Below are 21,288 nucleotides of genomic sequence, written 5' to 3' on the forward strand. Positions count from 1 at the left end.
GGCCATTACCTCTCTCCGCTTCGGATTTATCCAACGAATGTGTGGAGTTTATTCTAACTTTGCTCTCTCTGGTATTACCAATAACGTCTTTGCATATGGGGACCGCTACTTTCGGCAAAAACAGGGTACAGCGACGGGGTCGAACATGGCCCCATCTTATGCAAATATATTCATGAGACATTTCGAGGAGACGTTACTATGTACCTCCCCATGCTGGAGCAAGGTCCAGGTATGGTGGAGGTACATAGATGACGTATTTGTGATCTGGAAGGGTTCCATGATTGAATTGACGGAGTTCCACAGGGAGCTCGATAATTTCTTACCAGAATTGAAATTCACGCTGGTAGCCTCTGAAGTGTCTATACAGTTTTTGGATGTATTGGTAATTAAGCAGGACAAGGGTCTAAAGACAGATCTCTTTTCAAAACCCACTGACCGGAACAACCTCCTACACCATCCACGCCATTCACCCGCCATGATTAAATCCTTGCCCTAGAGCCCAATTCTCAGGGTAAGACGTGTGGTGGATGAGGAGTTCCTCGACCAGCGTCTTGACCTCATGTGTAAAAAATACATCCAAGGGGGTTACCCTGGTGAGTTGATTGCCCAACAAAAATCTAGGGCTAAACAGATGGATCATAGGTTGGTGTTGACCCCTACACCTAAAGCGCGATATAATCCATGTATTGCGTTCGTGTCGACGTATGGGCCATACAGCAACAGAATCAAACGAATTATCAACAAGTATTGGTATCTGTTGGCTGGATGCCATCCCGATATTAGGGAATTCACAATCCCTCCTATGATGGCATATAGGCGGGGACGTAATCTCAAAGATTAGTTAGTGCATACCATGGGGCGAATGGAGATACACAATACCCAGCGGACACTAACCCCTATCAGGAATGGCAACTTTACTTGCTTGAATTGTGTGGTGTGCAATAATGTCACCAAAGGTGACAGCTTTACACATCCGTGCACGGGAAAGCAATATCCAATCAGAGGATGGTTCAGTTGTTGGTCTAGATATGTCATCGATGTGATCAGCTGCCCTTGTGGCCTGTTATACGTGGGTGAAACCACTACTGAAATCCGCAAAAGAATCGCGAACCATAAGAGTAACATCAGGACGAGTAAATTGGAATGACCAATTTCTAAACATTTTAACGATCAAGGCCACACAGTGAGCCAACTGCGCTTTAGAGTAATTAATGCAGTAAGAGCTAATCGGAGGGGTGGTGATAGAGAACAACAATTAAAATTATTAGAAGCCAGGTGGATCTTTGAATTAGATGCACTGTCCTCCAAAGGGCTGAATGTTGAGTATAATCCTCTCTTATACGTCCTTTAGTGGATTGTGGGAATGGCAGTAATGGGCCTGAGTGATTTCTCGGTACTTGCATTTATTTATATACATATTTTTATTTTAATTTTTGTGTTTATATGTGTTTTTATTCTAGATGGACATACACTTTGATGTGCTGGAGGGAGTGGATACAGGGAGAACAGCATTTCAGCGAAGTAGCGCCGTTGAGATCTTTTGCCGACAAAAATTTGTTATACTGCCTGTTTCAATAAATGTGGTTTCCAATATATTTGTTTAGCCACCTGGTTGATATTAATAAATAAAATTTTGAAACAGATTCCGCCTGTGACATGTCTACGATGCCGTATGGGTCTACTCTGGGAAAGGTAGGGGTGAAGTCACCTCATACATTTGATTGAGCCTAAAATTGCTGCTGTGTTGGACAACATTGAGTATTATAGAACTGTCAGCAATGCTTGGTGGGATTCCTGTAATGTGTATAGACAGGTTAAATTTTTTTTGAGCCATTAAAACTGGGGGCCCAATACCACCATTATTTATGTTGATAGAGGCCGATCATGTTCCGGACAGCAGGGGGTTAAAACAGTGGATACAATAGCAATAAGCCAGCACGATTAATTACTGACGCGAGGGGAGGCTGGGTCAGCCCGGGAGACGTCATCTTGAGGCAGGGCTTCGAATAATTGTTCGCACATGCGCATTGGATCCAGTACTAATGCGACACTTGTGATGACCGCGAGAGATGAGGGAAGTCTCTAATAGGGGTAGAGGACCTTGCGCATGCTCCCGAATATTCGCACGTGAGCAATGGATCTAGCAACGATTCGATACATGGAGCGATCGTGAGAGGGGAGGTAAACCCCGCGCATGCGCAATGAGTGCCCGTTGACATTGACATCAGGTGGAGTGTTGTGTTATCTTCTAACAGGGACTACCAAGGTATGCCACCACAACTGTATCCCTCACCTGGCTCCACCAGTCAAACTATCTGTATCATTGGTATGTCTGATTTTATCTGCACTGCATGTCTTTATTGGTTCTGGGGGTGGGGCTTTTGTATTTATAAGGAGGGGGTTATCTGTGTTTTGTATGGACTTGACAAAGACTACAGATTTACGTGGTCGAAACGTCACTTATTTCTGGGCACAATAAAGATTATTCTTGAAAGATACTCCTGGATGCTGCTTCATATGCATGTGGACTTTCTGTATTTGACTGGTTCGGGATCCAGGACCGGGTTAGGAGCGTGCATTGAAAAACCCAATTGAAGATTCCTCCCTCCATTTTTGAGGTTCTGTGTATGCTGGTGTCAAGTGTGACAATACAGCGGGCCAAGACTAATACATTTTGTAATGTTTTTTTACACCAACTACCAATGTAGTATCCGAGCAGGGGGCCCACAGCCGAGGAAATGGCGGGGTAGATAAGGATCTTGTCACGGGTGGATCTACCATCTTCTCCCCTGGGGGTAGCTTGGGACCTGTCCCAGTTACTGCTGGGGGAGGGCACAGGGAAAAAGGAACCAGAAGTTACCTGAAATCTTCTTGTCACTTGTGACCCCACCGTTCAATCCTCTACGGTGAATCTCTGTGAAGTAAATAACTTAGTCAACACACATGGAAACTTTCTGGACAAACAGGGAATGGTTGGTAATGTCTGTTTACTGTAACTTCGGCAAAATTCCAAAGTACAACAGTAGTTTAGCACAATTACACTTCTTGAACCACCTTTAAAACCACCTGAAACGTCCTTTTTTAAAGAGATAAATTTGGATATGGAGAAAAGGGTTACTCCTATTGATGCGGTGGATCTCGAAAAAGTCCTTTTAAAATCTCCTTTGGCAGATTCTCCACCTAACTTCATAGACTCAACACCGACGGCTTCTTCTGGGTATCACTTATCACCAACAATAAGAACCCAAACATTGGTTCCATCTAAAGTAATTATAAGTAAAGACCCCCTTTTTCCATTACTGGAGCCCACGACCCCCTGAATGGTTCACTCCCATCATCCATCCGAGGCCAGAAGCAAAATATTTCAATTCTATCAACCACTCTCACCCACACGGTCTTCGAGGAAACGAAGCCTCCAAGATGTAGGGGTAAGAGAGGAGGAAGAAGGTCAAAATCAAAAGCAAATGAGGAAAAAGGGAAGGGTGCTAAATAGAGATGTGCGAGCACCAAAATGCTCGGGTGCTCGTAACTCGGGATGAAATTTTCGCGATGCTCGAGGGTTCGTTTCGAGTAACGAACCCCATTGAAGTCAATGGGCGACCCGAGCATTTTTGTATATCGCTGATGCTCGCTAAGGTTTCCATTTGTGAAAATCTGGGCAATTCAAGAAAGTGATGGGAACGACACAGCAACGGATAGACAGGCGAGGGGCTATATGTTGGGCTGCATCTCAAGTTCCCAGGTCCCACTATTAAACCACAATAGCGGCAAGAGTGGCCCCCCCCTCCCAACAATTTTTCCTACTGAAAAGCCCTCATTAGCAATGCATACCTTAGCTAAGCACCACACTACCTCCAACAAAGCACAATCACTGCCTGCATGATACTCTGCTGACACTTCTCCTGGGTTACATGCTGCCCAACCCCCCCCCCCCCCCCCCCGCACGACCCAGTGTCCACAGCGCACACCAAAGTGTCCCTGCGCAGCCTTCAGCTGCCCTCATGCCACACCACCCTCATGTCTATTTATAAGTGTGTCTGCCATGAGGAGGAACCGCAGGCACACACTGCAGAGGGTTGGCATGGCTAGGCAGCGACCCTCTTTAAAAGGGATGGGCGATAGCCCACAATGCTGTACAGAAGCAATGAGAAATATAATCCTGTGCCACCGCCATCAGGAGCTGCACACGTGGGCATAGCAATGGGGAACCTATATGCCACACACTATTCATTCTGTCAAGGTGTCTGCATGCCCCAGTCAGACAGCATGGGTGGGTGCCTGGAAGCCACCGGCGGTACATAAATATATCCCATTGCATTGCCCATCACAGCTGAGGTAATGTCATGTTCAATGCAGGTGGGCTTCGGCCCACACTGCATGCCCCAGTCAGACTGCGGTTCTTTAGAAGTGGACACATGCAGTTACAACTCCGTGTGGACCGACAGCATGGGTGGCTCCCTGGAACCCACCGACGGTACATAAATATATCCCATTGCAGTGCCCAGCACAGCTGAGGTAATGTCATGTTTAATGCAGGTGGGCTTCGGCCTACACTACATGCCCTAGTCAGACTGGTGTTCTTTAGAAGTGGACACATGCAGTTACAACTCCATGTGGACCGACAGCATGGGTGGGTGCCAGGAAGCCACCGGCGGTACATAAATATATCCCATTGCAGTGCCCAGCACAGCTGATGTAACGTCAGCTTTAATGCAGGTGGGCAAAAAATTACTAGGATTACACTGTAGGCGAGGGCCCCAAAAAATTGGTGTACCAACAGTACTAATATACGTCAGAAAAATTGCCCATGCCCAACCAAGAGGGCAGGTGAAACCCATTAATTGCTTTGGTTAATGTGGCTTAATTTGTAACTAGGCCTGGAGGCAGCCCAGTTAAAATAAAAATTGGTTCAGGTGCAAGTTTCAACGCTTTAATGAGCATTGAAATGTATAAAAATTGTTTACAAAAGTTATATGACTGAGCCTTGTGGGCCTAAGAAAAATTGCCCGTTCGGCGTGATTACGTCAGGTTTCAGGAGGAGGAGCAGGAGGAGGAGGATGAATATTATACACAGATTGATGAAGCTAAAAGGTCCACGTTTTTGATGGTGATAGAGAACAATGCTTCCATCCGCGGGTGCAGCCTACGTATTGTTTAGGTATCGCTGCTGTCCGCTGGTGGAGAAGAGAAGTCTGGGGAAATCCAGGCTTTGTTCATCTTGATGAGTGTTAGCCTGTCGGCACTGTCGGTTGACAGGCGGGTACGCTTATCTGTGATGATTTCCCCAGCCGCACTAAACACCCTCTCTGACAAGACGCTAGCCGCAGGACAAGCAAGCACCTCCAGGGCATACAGCACGAGTTCAGGCCACGTGTCCAGCTTCGACACCCAGTAGTTGTAGGGGGCAGAGGGGTCACGGAGGACGGTCGTGCGATCGGCTACGTACTCCCTCATCATCCTTTTACAGTGCTCCCGCCAACTCAGCCTTGACTGGGGAGCGGTGACACAGTCTTGGTGGGGAGCCATAAAGCTGTCCAGGGCCTTACAGACTGTTGCACTGCCTGTGCTGTACATGCTGCTCGATCTCCGCACCTCCCCTGCTACCTGGCCCTCATGACTGCGCCTTCGGCCACTAGCGCTGTCGGATGGGAATTTTACCATCAGTTTGTCCACCAGGGTCCTGTGGTATAGCATCACTCTCGAACCCCTTTCCTCTTCAGGTATGAGAGTGGAAAGGTTCTCCTTATACCGTGGGTCGAGCAGTGTGTACACCCAGTAATTCGTAGTGGCCAGAATGCGTGTAACGCGAGGGTCATGAGAAAGGCATCCTAACATGAAGTCAGCCATGTGTGCCAGGGTACCTGTACGCAACACATGGCTGTCCTCACTAGGAAGATCACTTTCAGGATCCTCCTCCTCCTCCTCCTCAGGCCATACACGCTGAAAGGATGACAGGCAAGCAGCATGGGTACTCTCAACAGTGGGCCAAGCTGTCTCTTCCCCCTCCTCCTCATCCACCTCATGCTACTCCTCCTCCTCCTCAACGCGCTGAGATATAGACAGGAGGGTGCTCTGACTATCCAGCGACATACTGTATTCCCCCGCCTCTGTTTTCGAGCACAAAGCGTCTGCCTTTATGCTTTGCAGGGAACTTCTCAAGAGGCATAGCAGAGGAATAGTGACGCCAATGATTGCAGCATCGCCGCTCACCACCTGGGTAGACTCCTCAAAGTTTCCAAGGACCTGGCAGATGTCTGTCAACCAGGCCCACTCTTCTGTAAAGAATTGAGGAGGCTGACTCCCACTGCGCCGCCCATGTTGGAGTTGGTATTCCACTATAGCTCTACGCTGCTCATAGAGCCTGGCCAACATGTGGAGCGTAGAGTTCCACCGTGTGGGCACGTCGCACAGCAGTCGGTGCACTGGCAGATGAAACCGATGTTGCAGGGTACGCAGGGTGGCAGCGTCCACGTGGGACTTGCGGAAATGTGCGCAGAGCCGGCGCACCTTTCCGAGCAGGTCTGACAAGCGTGGATAGCTTTTCAGAAAGCGCTGAACCACCAAATTAAAGACGTGGGCCAGGCATGGCACGTGCGTGAGGCTGCCGAGCTGCAGAGCCGCCACCAGGTTACGGCCGTTGTCACTTACGACCATGCCCTGTTGGAGGCTCAGCGGCGCAAGCCAGCGGTCGGTCTGCTCTGTCAGACCCTGCAGCAGTTCGTAGGCCGTGTGCCTCTTCTCTCCTAAGCTGAGTAGTTTCAGCACGGCCTGCTGACGCTTGCCCACCGCTGTGCTGCCGTGCCACGCGACACCGACTGCTGGCGACGTGCTGCTGCTGACACATCTTGATTGCGAGACAGAGGTTGCGTTGGAGGAGGAGGAGGGTGGTTTAGTGGAGGAAGCATACACCGCCGCAGATACCAGCACCGAGCTGGGGCCCGCAATTCTGGGGGTGGGTAGGACGTGAGCGGTCCCAGGCTCTGACTCTGTCCCAGCCTCCACTAAATTCACCCAATGTGCCGTCAGGGAGATATAGTGGCCCTGCCCGCCTGTGCTTGTCCACGTGTCCGTTGTTAAGTGGACCTTGGCAGTAACCGCGTTGGTGAGGGCGCGTACAATGTTGCGGGAGACGTGGTCGTGCAGGGCTGGGACGGCACATCGGGAAATGTACTGGCGACTGGGAACTGAGTAGGGCGGGGCTGCCGCCGCCATCATAACTTTGAAAACCTCCGTTTCCACAACCCTTATACGGCAGCATCTCCAGGCTGATCAATTTGGCTATGTGCACGTTTAACGCTTGAGCGTGCGGGTGCGTGGCGGCGTTCTTGCGCTTGCGCTCCAACACTTGCGCTAGCGACGGCTGGATGCTGCGCTGAGAGACATTGGTGGATGGGGCCGAGGACAGCGGAGGTGAGGGTGTGGGTGCAGGCCATGAGACGGTAGTGCCTGTGTCCTGAGAGGGGGGTTGGATCTCAGTGGCAGGTTGGGGCACAGGGGGAGAGGCAGCGGTGCAAACCGGAGGCGGTGAATGGCCTTCGTCCCACCTTGTGGGGTGCTTGGCCATCATATGTCTGCGCATGCTGGTGGTGGTGAGGCTGGTGGTGGTGGCTCCCCGGCTGATCTTGGCGCGACAAAGGTTGCACACCACTGTTCGTCGGTGGTCTGCACTCTCAGTGAAAAACTGCCAGACCTTTGAGCACCTCGGCCTCTGCAGGGTGGCATGGCGCGAGGGGGCGCTTTGGAAAACAGTTGGTGGATTATTCGGTCTGGCCCTGCCTCTACCCCGGGCCACCGCACTGCCTCTTCCAACCTGCCCTGCTGCTGCACTTGCCTCCCCCTCTGAAGACCTGTCCTCAGTAGGCGTAGAAAACCAGGTGGGGTCAGTCACCTCATCGTCCTGCTGCTCTTCCTCCGAATCCTCTGTGCGCTCCTCCCTCGGACTTACCCCCAATTACTACTACCTGAGTGATAGACAACTGTGTCTCATCGTCATCGTCCTCCTCACCCACTGAAAGCTCTTGAAACAGTTGCCGGAAGTCCCCAGCCTCATCCCCCGGACCCCGGGAACTTTCCAAAGGTTGGGCATTGGTCACGACAAACTCCTCCAGTGGGAGAGGATTTGGAACCATTGCTGCCCATTCTGGGCAGGGGCCCGAGAACAGTTCCTGGGAGTCTGCCTGCTCCTCAGAATGTGTCATTGTAATGGAGTGAGGAGGCTGGGAGGAAGGAGGAGCAGCAGCCAGAGGATTCAGAGTTGCAGCAGTGGACGGCGCAGAATTCTGGGTGGTCGATAGATTGCTGGATGCACTTTCTGCCATCCACGACTGGACCTGCTCACACTGCTCATTTTCTAATAAAGGTCTACCGCGTGAACCCATTAATTGTGAGATGAATGTGGGGACACCAGAAACGTGCCTCTCTCCTAATCCCGCAGCAGTCGCCTGCGATACACCTGGATCAGGAGCTCGGCCTGTGCCCACACCCTGACTTGGTCCTCCGCGTCCTCGCCCGCGTCCACGTCCTCTAGGCCTACCCCTACCCCTCAGCATGCTGTATTACCAGTAGTGCAGAAACAGAACGCTGTAATTAAATGTGCCGCTTATTGGCCTGTGGTTGGAGGCTGACTTTGCTTATGGAACGCACAGCAGAGCCAGGAAAGAATTTTGCGCAAGCCTGCTGTAACACTTAGCTGGCTGCGTATGAATTAGGACAACTACCCCCAGCAGAGACGCAGTACACTCAGGACGGTCACAGGCAGCCCAAATAGATTTTTTTTCCCAATTTTTTTTGGAAAAGCCCACTGCCTATATAGACTGGATATGTCTTTCACTGTCCCTGCCTCACCACCACTACTGGCCGTGGACTATGTAAAATTACTGCAGACTGTTTCACTCTGGACAGGATGAAAGCGATGTATGAGGCAACGCAGAACCAGGAAAGAATTTTGCGCAAGCCTGCTGTAACACTTAGCTGGCTGCGTATGAATTAGGACAACTACCCCCAGCAGAGACGCAGTACACTCAGGACGGTCACAGGCAGCCCAAATAGATTTTTTTTCCCAAATTTTTTTGGAAAAGCCCACTGCCTATATAGACTGGATATGTCTTTCACTGTCCCTGCCTCACCACGACTACTGGCCGTGGACTATGTAAAATTACTGCAGACTGTTTCACTCTGGACAGGATGACAGCGGTGATGTAAGAGGCAACGAAGAGCCAGGAAAGAATTTTGCGCAAGCCTGCTGTAAAACTTAGCTGGCTGCGTATGAATTAGGACAACTACCCCCAGCAGAGACGCAGTACAGTCAGGACGGTCACAGGCAGCCCAAATAGATTTTTTTTCCCAAATCCTTTTGGAAAAGCCCACTGCCTACATAGACTGGATATGTCTTTCACTGTCCCTGCCTCACCACCACTACTGGCCATGGACTATGTAAAATTACTGCAGGACGCAATGCTCTGGACGCAATGCTCTGCACGGCCGATATACAAAAAAAAAAATTTGCAACACTGCAAAAAGCAGCCTCAACAGTACTGCACACGGTCAGATGTGGCCCTAAGAAGGACCGTTGGGGTTCTTGAAGCCTAAAATCAATCCTGACACTCTCCCTATAGCAGCTCCGGCATCAGCAGCACTTTCCCTGATCTCTGTTAGAATGCATCTGTGGCGAGCCGCGGGAGGGGCCGATTTTTATACTCGGGTGACACCTGATCTCGCCAGCCACTCACTGCAGGGGGGTGGTATAGGGCTTGAACGTCGCAGGGGGAAGTTGTAATGCCTTCCCTGTCTTTCTATTGGCCAGAAAAGCGCGCTAACGTCTCAGAGATGAAAGTGAAAGTAACTCAAACAACGCGTGGTGCTCGCCTCTAGTAACGAGCATCTCAAACACGCTAATACTCGAACGAGTATCAAGCTCGGATGAGTACGTTCGCTCATCTCTAGTGCTAAACATAACTAAGAAATAAATAACGAGGAGGCTAGATTGATGGGCATTTTCAACATCTCAAGATTATATTCTAAAACGGAAAGAAGCAGAAGTCCTTGCAAAGGGCTTGTCCTTTAGTCCATCTATCAGAGCCAACCTGTTTGACCTTTTTGTCGATTTGAACCATTTCATAAAGAATTTAACAGTTAGCCGTTGCTTTTCTATTCATAAACATAGAAATTTTCCAAAAGAAAAAGAGGAACTACAGGCATTTAATCTGGATGACCCTATGCCTACGGGTTTGAAAACACCCAGTAGGTTCTATCCTTTGGAGAGTAAGGGCAATTATATAGATATATTTTACCGAAATGTTCTACAAGACTTTTCGGTATTATGTACCAAAGATAAATGTTTTAAATACAATTTGGATAAAGAACAATATTTAACGATGACAAATTTAACTGAGAATCCTAACATTATTATAAAAAAAGCTGACAAGGGGGGGGGCGGTGTTGTAATTATGAACCGAGAATATTATAACGAGGAATCTTTAAGAATTTTGGATGACCCCAAATACTATCAGAGATTGTAGAAGGACCCTACATCTACTATTTCCATTAAATTACTGTTATTAGTGGATGCAGCTTTAAAAAATAACTGTTTATCTAAAAAGGAGAGGGACTTTATCTGTATTTCAAACCCTGAGGTTCCATTTTTCTATTTTTTACCTAAGATCCACAAAGATATAACCCCCCCCCCCCCCGTCATCCTATTATCGCTAGTATAAATTCAGTAACCAGCAACCTTTCTCATTTTATAGATCAGCATTTACAAAGGTTCGTTATTACACTACCAGCATATATTAAGGACATCGGCCATATTTTATCAGTAATTAAACAGATACCATGGAAGGAAAGCTATTGGTAGTGTACCCTAGATGTTACTTCTTTATATTCCAACATCCAACATCATCAGGGTATTGAGGCCGCTAAATATTTTCTTGAAAGAGATCCCTTGATGCCAATACACCAGAAGACTTTTATACTGGATGCAATATTTTTTATATTGACAATTATCTTACTTATAATAACATTTTTTTCCAGCAAACGAGTGGTACAGCAATGAGTACCAAATTCGCGCCCAGTTATGCAAATTTGCTGATGGGTTTTTTCGAAAAAGAAATTTTTAAGGATACACATATTATTTTATAGAAACGCTTTATAGATGATGTTCTATTGATCTGGGACGGTGAACTTGATGATTTAAATTCATTTATCACAGGTCTAAATTGTAATAATTTTAATTTAAAATTTACAAGTAATAGAAGTAAAGTCGAAATAGCTTTTTTAGACTTAGTGATCTCTTCTGAGAATGGATATACAAGTACGAAAACTGTGACACGTATGGGATACGATTGAACTGGATGATTGTGTCAGGAGCAGGGAAATTAAGGTAATCAAATAACTAGTTGCCGTATGAGTTAACCAGAACTTCAATGAACTAATGACCCGTCTGAATATTCTGCTAACATTTGTTCAAAAGCAGAATATTTTGAACATATATGGTAAGAACAGCAAGAATGACTCATAATATAACACAGATGTCGATAACTTCTGTGACACGTATGGGATACGGTTGAACTGGATGATTGTGTCAGAGCAGGGAAATTAAGGTAATCAAATAACTAGTTGCCGTATGAGTTAACCAGAACTTCAATGAACTAATGACCCGTCTGAATATTCTGCTAACATTTGTTCAATTCAGAATATTTTGAACATATATGGTAAGAACAGCAAGAATGACTCATAATATAACACAGATGTCGATAACTTCATGGACAAAATATTCAATATATTTTGTTGCCAATCATCTACTACGCATGTCTAGAACCTGAATAGCCATATTAGAATGACGTATATACCCATAACTGCGCAGAAGCAGATATGCCACGTAATGTAAGAACAGCATAAATAGCAGTGATCTTCAGGGAGGAGTCGGGACTCGTTTTGTTGTGGTCGATAGACGTATCGGCGTACTAACCGGATCCTCTTGACAATCGTACCTGGAGATCCCCCGATTGCGGAGTGATGCTACAATATCCGGTGACGTATTGATGCTTATCTTTGTTACCCATGTGATCTCAATGCCTATATGTTAATTAACTATTTTACTTACATATACTAAAGAGTAAATAAACCTGTGTTTTATATTTGTCTTACTTTGAAAACTGTCTCAGACGGTATGCTTGGTAGGTATGCCAATGAGGTTAAAGAATAGCCAAAACTTGAGCGGGTAAGACATAAATTGGCGTAGTCTGGCAGGATATATATATATATATATATATATATTGTTGTCTTTGGTAAGGTTATATTACTGTATAATTTGGTATTGTGACAGTGCTTCTCAGTGCACGGGGGGCTGCTGTCACCATATTAGATTTTTGGCCCATTGCCAAGGGGTTCAAATGGTTATAACTTTGCTTTGATAAGTGATAGAGTAATAATAGTAAATACACATTGATAGTCGCAGTAAGTAGTCCCTGTTGAACCCATTGGCATACTGCCAAAATTTTATAAGTTCTGTAACTTTGAAGCAGGACTTGGGAGATTGGTGCCAGTTTGCACGGTGGTGTCTAGCAGTAAAGGGGACCTCTGTGCAAAATTTCACCAATTGGCACGTTGCCAAAATTTTCGGAGTTCTGTAACTTTGAGACAGGACTCGGGAAATCGGTGCCAGTTTGCAGGGTGGTGCCTCGCCGTAAGGGGGACCTCTGTGCAAAGTTTCACCAGATTGGCACGTTGCCAAAATTTTGTAAAGGGGAACTCTGTGCAGTTTCACCAAATTGGCACGTTGCCAAAACTTTCGGAGTTCTGTAACTTTGAGACAGGACTCGGGAAATCGGTGCCAGTTTGCAGGGTGGTGCCTCGCCGTAAGGGGGACCTCTGTGCAAAGTTTCACCAGATTGGCACGTTGCCAAAATTTTGTAAAGGGGAACTCTGTGCAGTTTCACCAAATTGGCACGTTGCCAAAACTTTCGGAGTTCTGTAACTTTGAGACAGGACTTGGGAAATTGGTGCCAGTTTGCAGGGTGGTGCCTCGCCGTAAAGGGGACCTCTGTGCAAAATTTCACCAATTGGCACGTTGCCAAAACTTTCGGAGTTCTGTAACTTTGAGACAGGACTTGGGAAATTGGTGCCAGTTTGCAGGGTGGTGCCTCGCCGTAAAGGGGACCTCTGTGCAAAGTTTCACCAATTGGCAAGTTGCCAAAATTTTGTGAGTTCTGTAAGGGGGAACTCTGCGCAAAAAGTTTCACTAATTGGCATTTTGCCAATAAGACAACAATATGTTTAGAAAAAGAACCAAGAAAGATAAAACTAAAATCGTTCAGAAAATAGACATCCCCGGCTGGTCCGAGGGTCCCTATGATATATTAGCTCAGGAGTTGATGCATAGTGGGCTTGCAGAATCATGGGATAGTAAGCTAAAAGATTCAGAGCCCCTCGATGTCGTTAAGGTACTCGAGGAGACCCCTGCCAAGGCAGGTGACGCAGTTCAGTTGGGTAGGAGAAATTGGGTATTGGCCTCAGCCTATAGGAATATCCATAAGAAGAAGTCCCAACTAATAAGAAAACTTAATCAGACGGAACAAAAGTTAGCAGAATCTGAAGGAAAGAGAGTGGTGTTGGAATGTAACCAAAGGCTGATAAAGGAAAAAATAGAACATTACCAGAATATTGCAGAAAAGGCTGTTGTAAAAGTTGCTCAGAATAAATATAAGGGGCGTAAAGGTAAAGTTGATAAGCGAAAGGTATCGAAAGCTATAGCTTCTGCTTCTGTGAACTGGGACCCAGATAAGTGGGATGGAGACTTATGGGATTCCTCATCTTCTTCGGGGGAGGAGGACTGGCATAAGGGGGATTGGGAAGACCCACCCAATCCAATAATTGATCCACCTGCTTTAAAACGTGCCCAGCCCATTAGCAGAAGGAAGGAAACTACTGAATATGGACCCGATACCCAGCCTATCGTAGGTCATGATGGGCAAAGGTTGCCCAGGTATGACGATCAGGGAAACTATATGTACGATGCCGATGGGAGACTGTTGGTGCAAGAAGAATTGGTGCCACATAGGCGCACCAGGCTTACCCTAGAGGATTTTTCTCAGTCAGAAGTTGATGATATACTGAGTAGATTTAGGCAAAGGCCTGGGGAATCTGACATACCATGGTTGGTCCGTCTATTTGAGCACGGGGCGACTGGGGTAATGTTGGATCCAAAAGATGCAATGAGATTTGTTACTCTAACTAGAGATCCAGTAATCAGTAGAAATTTTAGAGAATATTTTCCTAATCATCAAGGAGAAAGTGCTATTTCCCTGTTTAATATAGTAACCAATGGGTTTCTTAATAAATTCCCAACAGAGGCAGACATTCCAATCAATGACAAACCTTGGTACACTATCAGGGATGGCATTGAAAGGTTGAAGGAGGAAGCTATGAGGGTCTCATTAATTATCATCGAGCATATGGAAGATTATTTGGAGACTCGGCTGACAGCAGGAGTTAGAAATCGTTTAATTAAGACTGCACCTCCGGCTTATAAAGCCGTGATGATGACCCTACTTCTATCCATGACTAATGAGCCAATGTCTGCGGTCGTGGCTAGAATGCGGGAATTGCAAGATATGGGAAACTGGGATAGAGAGGAAAAGCGAACAGATCGTGATAGGTCTAGGAATCCTAGTTCCCAGGGGACTGGTGATTCAGGAGTGCCAAGGGTATCTCATAGAGATATGTTTCAGGCTCTCCTGAAAGCTGGAGTCTCCAAGGACGCCATTGATGGAAAAGATACAGGTGATTTGTGGCGTCTTTATAAACAGAAGGTATTATCCAACAAAAAGGTGGATAAAAGGGAAGATTCAGTGGCCCCAAAAGCTTCTAAAAAGAGAGAGAAGCAGGTCACTAATTTAGAACCTAAGAAATTAGAATGGGAGGACTTTCAAAAGATCTATCCATGGAGGGAGATGGCTGCAATGGTAGCTACCCAAGTGCAGGACCATTTGAAGCCATCTGCTCCGCTCCTGGAGGAATCAGATTCTGATTCCGCATAGGTAGCAAGCCAAGCCCCTGTTTGGGTTAGGCGGGATGACAGACCCTATGTCCCGCTAGCCATACATTGGAAAGGGGGTAATGTCCAAAGGGTCCCAGCTTTAGTAGATACAGGGGCGGAGGCTACTCTGATTTATGGAAATCCCAAAAAGTTTAAAGGTCCAAAAGTTAATATTTCAGGATTGGGAGGAAAAGTTACTGAGGGAGTACAGACACAGGTAACTTTGAAACTGGGCAATTTGCCCTTACGTAAATACACGGTGTTAGTAGTACCTATTCCGGAATATATCATTGGCATAGATATTCTGAAAGGATTGACACTACACCTCGAAGATGGTAAGTTTGCCTTTGGCGTAAGGAAAATAGGGATAAAAGCTTGTCCAGTTACGGTGGGAAAGGTCAAAATGCCACCCGTACACATCCCTCCTGCAGGAAAACTGGTTGCTATGAAGCAATACAGAATTCCTGGAGGTCACAAGGAAATAGGAGAAACCATTAAGGATTTGGTCGATGCTGGGGTTGTGAGGCCTGCAACCACAGCATGGAACAATCCGGTATGGCCTGTGAAGAAGAGTGATGGGTCTTGGAGGATGACTGTCGATTACAGGGAATTGAATAAACAAACACCTCCCTTGACGGCAGCTGTCCCAGACACCATTACAATTGTGGAGCAGATTCAAAGTCACAGTGGACAATGGTACGCTGTGATTGATATCGCACAAGCGTTCTTCACAATTCCAATAGAAGAAAAGGCACAAGATCAGTTTGCCTTTACGTGGCAAGGACGTCAATATACGTTCACTCGATTGCCACAAGGTTGGATACATAGTCCAACCATCTGTCACCGGACGGTGGCAGAACATTTGGATGAGTTTGATTTACCATCAGAAATGCAGTTTTCACATTATATCGATGATATAATGATTCAGGGACCGGATGAACAATCTGTAAAGAAACAATTGGACAGACTGTTACATCATTTGCGGGAAAAAGGATGGGAAATAAATGATAGCAAGGTGCAGGGCCCCTCTCAGACGGTGAAATTCTTAGGAATTCAATGGAATAAGGGCCATAGGGAGATTCTCCCTAAGGCAAGGCAGAAAATCTTAAATTTTCCCACTCCGAAAGACAAGAAGGAAACACAATCCTACATAGGATTGTTTGGATTCTGGAGACAACACATTCCGCATCTGGGGCAGCTTCTTGCTCCTCTTTACAAGGTGACTCGCAAGAAGTACGAGTTCACGTGGGGAGAAGAGCAACAGGTTGCATTTGAGGCAGTAAAAGAAGCCATACAACAGGCTGTAGATTTATGGCCTTTACAAGATGGTGAGATAGAACTTCATGTATCAGTTCAGCATATGTATGCAAACTGGTCATTGTGGCAGAAGCAAGGGGGCAAAAGAGTGCCACTAAGCTTCTGGAATCGGAAATTACCAGATGCAGGAGAAAAATACACTCCACTGGAGCAACAGCTGTTGGCATGTTATTGGGCCCTGGTGGATACTGAACAATTGACGACAGGACACATAGTCCTTCTAAGGCCGCAAATACCCATCATGAGTTGGGTATTATCTAATCCAAAGTCCAATCGGATAGGACATGCCCAGGAGCAGAGTATCATTAAGTGGAAATGGTACATCTCGGAAAGAGCGAAAAAAGGTGAAGGGGGGATAGCTGCCCTGCATGAAAAGATAGCTGATATCCCTCCAGATGGTCAGGTTACACCAGTAGCGCAAATGGAGGAATCCCCAGTAAAGTGGGGAATACCTTACTCTGAGTTGACAGACTCCCAAAAAGAGCATGCTTGGTTCACGGATGGTTCGGCCAAGTATATCAGTGGAAGACGTAGATGGAAAAGTGTAGCCTTTAATCCAAAATTAGACAAGACGTTGGTCATGGAAGGAGAAGGTAAGAGTAGTCAATATGCAGAACTTTGTGCAGTATTCTTAGCTCTGAAGCAGGAACAAGGGCAAGAATGTCATTTGTATACGGACTCATGGTCAGTTGCCAATGGTTTGGCCACTTGGATCATGGGATGGAAGAAGAACGACTGGAACATTCATGGTAAGGAATTGTGGGGGAAGGAGCTTTGGCAAGACATAGAGGAATTCATTAGGAGTACTAAAAGTACTGTGTTTCATGTTGATGCTCATGTCCCTCTTGACTCATTGGAACGTTTATTTAATTCTCAAGCAGATGCGGCAGCATCGATCTCTGTTGCCGTCCAAGAACCTGACAAGGAAAAGGAAGCATGGCTTCAAGGTACAGCTGTTTGGGCTCACCAAAAAAGTGGACACTTGGGAGAGAAGGCCACTTACAGGTGGGCACAAGAAAGAGGTATCCCATTGACGGTGGACATGATCAAACAAGTAATCGCGCAATGTCCAGTATGTCAACATGTGCAAAAACGAGAAGTGCCTCATACAGTAATGGGACACATAGGGAGAGGCCAGTTGCCAGCGCAGATTTGGCAGATGGATTTTGTAGGGCCGCTCCCTGAGAGCAGAGGATGTAAGTATATTTGTACAGCAGTAGATACATTCTCAGGTCTGATGGTGGGATTCCCGTGTAAAACAGCAACACAATGGAGTACTTTACGTACTCTGGAAGTTATTACCCAGTATTATGGGACTCCCCTGCAGATCCAGACAGACAATGGTTCACATTTTACCGGAAATCAGGTAAAAGAGTATGCCAGTAAAAACAACATAGAATGGGTATATCATATGCCCTACTATCCACAGGCCGCGGGCCTGGTGGAACGAATGAATGGGTTATTAAAATCTACCCTGAAGAAGCTCACTGAGACCGATAAATATGGTCAATGGAGAGATAATCTGACTGCTGCTTTACAGATTATCAACAACAGGCCCATCACTGATTCTATGACACCCTTAATGCGCATGCTAACACCCAATCTCAGTATAGATGTAGCTAAGGTAGAGACAATCTTATACTGGAAAATTAATCCAGATGCGCAGGCACCTTATAGAGCCACTCCTGCCGCTGCAGGGTTGGATCTATACGCTCTTGATACGGTGGTGATAGCCCCGGGAAAGGTGAGTACTATTCCCACAGGGATAGGATGCAAGATCCCGGAGAATCACTTCGGGCAGATAGCCACTAGATCAAGTTTTGCTCTGAGAAATGCAGTAGTCCTAGGGGGAGTCATAGATGCAGATTATCAGGGGGAAATTAAAGTAATCATGATAAATTTAGGAACAGATCCTCTGATAATAGGGAAAAAGGAGCGCATGGCACAGCTGCTATTAATACCAGTGTATCTGACACAAGTGGAAGAAGGGGTGGCCCCCACTGAACTTACTGTAAGAGGAGATAAAGGTTTTGGCTCAACTGATGTTACTAATGTAGGGGCCAAAATATGGGTTCAGAATCACCAAGGACCGCCCTCCCCGGCAGAGGTTATTGCTGTGGGGAAAGATCGAACTTTGCTTATTATGCGACCCGGAGTAGAGAAATGGGAATATGTCCCACAAGAAAAGTGCTATTTGCGGGAATAATGCTTGTTTCCTTGCTTTCTCTAGAATCATATAATCATTTTTGGAATCCTTGGCGTCATGTGTTCGGTGTTCGCAGTAGGTGATGCGTGGACGCCAGGGATCCGCGTCAATGACACCGGAAGGAATGACTATTCGTGGGGCTGGAGGAATTCAACCCGAACCAGGAAGCAAGACAACTTCACTTGTGAAGCCAACCAGAAATGTTATATCGTGAATATTACCTTTGATGGGACTATCTGGAGTGGAAATCCATTATCGCATATAAGTTCGACTTACCGTCCTTCATATGCACTGCATAAGGCAACGGGACAAATAAACATTACGTCACTTGTGAAAGTGTCCTGCTGTCAGAGACCAAAAGAGTTGCCATATCTCAATTACTCCCTGGTGATACAATATGTTCAGAATTGTACAAATACGGGAGTGCAGTTTTCATTTCCCTTAAATGAGACAGAAGTAATTACATGTGGGAATGCAACGGAGATCGAGAATCGGGCCATGTGGGGCCAGTTCCTGGTATTCGTGAACATTAATGCTTCTAAAATAGATCCTGGACATATAAAAAGGGTTCCATCCACCTGTCGCCTGGTGGGACGAGATGCTCAAAAGACTGTTATACAAGCCTCCGTGCAGTTTCCACCCTCAAGGACTTGTCCTACTAAGCGTTCCCGTCGAGCTTGGTATGATACCTTACTCGGAGGCTATGGAGCGCTTTCTGGGACTATTAATGGTTTTGATATAGAGACTTTAGCTAATCGAATGCATAACGCGGGAAGTGGTATTAAAGATGTGCTCACATTGCAGGCTAACTGGATGCCCACTATATGGCAGCCCTTTAGTATGCAAACGGATGTGGACACAATAATGCTTGATTTGCAAGATGCATCTAATAGGTTTTCATATGAAATAAATTCTAACATATCTAACTATGTTAATTGGTCAATATGTACCTTGCAGACCATTTATCAGCAACAACAAAAGAACACACTTCAAACTATGCTCATGACTGGCAATGAGCAAGTGTGGAGGACCGTGTTCAATCAGACTATAACTGAGACTGATTGGATACAGTTGGAGGCGCAGAAAATGGTTTGCAATGATATATTATGTAAAGGGACCATATTCATATACAATGTTACTAAAAAGAATGTGATGTGTAAGTTTGTAGTTCTCCCCTTACTTATAGGTGTTCCAGAAGATATGCATTTCTGGGTACCTAGATTTAACGGGATTTACATTGATGACCAAAATAGAACTCATGATTTATCATTGTGTGATGATACATTAGAAGGGACCATATGCAAGGTCCAATCGGCTGTTTATGAACCATGCTTATTACAAAATACGATCAATGTATGTGAATGGACTGTGCTGCCACTCACTTTTAAGATGATGGTTGAAATAGCCCCACAGGAGGTATGTTTGGCAAGTAATCATCCTGTTGTACCTGGGATGGTTGTCCCATTTTCAGGATGCTTGCGAAACGTATCTGCACTTGTTTGGGAAAATGAGACCTTTGTGTTATTACCTGAACAAGACAAGACAGTGGCTGTCAATTGGCAACCACTGCCTTTAAATGTGTCAAATTGGGATCTAAATTTGACCAAATTCAAAAAGTTATTAGAAGACACAGAAGAAGTACAGCAACATATTAAATTGCTTAATAGATCTTTGGCAACGCATATTGTAAGTACTACTGTAATAGCTGGCAAAATTGTAAAGATGGGATCGGCTATTGCTGATGCCACGTCACACCATTGGTATGACATCTTTATGGGTTATTCATCATCTGCACAAACCACTCTTAATTGGCTAATATATCCTGTTTTGGTATTGGCCATAGTTGTAATACTTTTATCGCTATGGAATTGTTTCATGGCATATAAGGTATTCTGTAGAAAACCAAAAGTTTTAATGGTATCATACGGCAAATAGTGAATGATTAAGGACCGATTGTGACACGTATGGGATACGATTGAACTGGATGATTGTGTCAGGAGCAGGGAAATTAAGGTAATCAAATAACTAGTTGCCGTATGAGTTAACCAGAACTTCAATGAACTAATGACCCGTCTGAATATTCTGCTAACATTTGTTCAAAAGCAGAATATTTTGAACATATATGGTAAGAACAGCAAGAATGACTCATAATATAACACAGATGTCGATAACTTCATGGACAAAATATTCAATATATTTTGTTGCCAATCATCTACTACGCATGTCTAGAACCTGAATAGCCATATTAGAATGACGTATATACCCATAACTGCGCAGAAGCAGATATGCCACGTAATGTAAGAACAGCATAAATAACAGTGATCTTCAGGGGGGACTCGGGACTCGTTTTGTTGTGGTCGATAGACGTATCGGCATACTACCCGGATCCTCTTGACAATCGTACCTGGAGATCCCCCGATTGCGGAGTGATGCTACAATATCCGGTGACGTATTGATGCTTATCTTTGTTACCCATGTGATCTCAATGCCTATATGTTAATTAACTATTTTACTTACATATACTAAAGAGTAAATAAACCTGTGTTTTATATTTGTCTTACTTTGAAAACTGTCTCAGACGGTATGCTTGGTAGGTATGCCAATGAGGTTAAAGAATAGCCAAAACTTGAGCTGGTAAGACAAAAACACACTTTAAGCCAACAGACTGTAACAGCTACATCAATTTTGACAGCTGCCATAAGAAAAGCTGGAAGTTAAATATCCCTCAGGG

This window comes from Eleutherodactylus coqui, chromosome 10 (genome assembly GCF_035609145.1).
Source record: "Eleutherodactylus coqui strain aEleCoq1 chromosome 10, aEleCoq1.hap1, whole genome shotgun sequence".
NCBI classification, from domain to species: domain Eukaryota; kingdom Metazoa; phylum Chordata; class Amphibia; order Anura; family Eleutherodactylidae; genus Eleutherodactylus; species Eleutherodactylus coqui.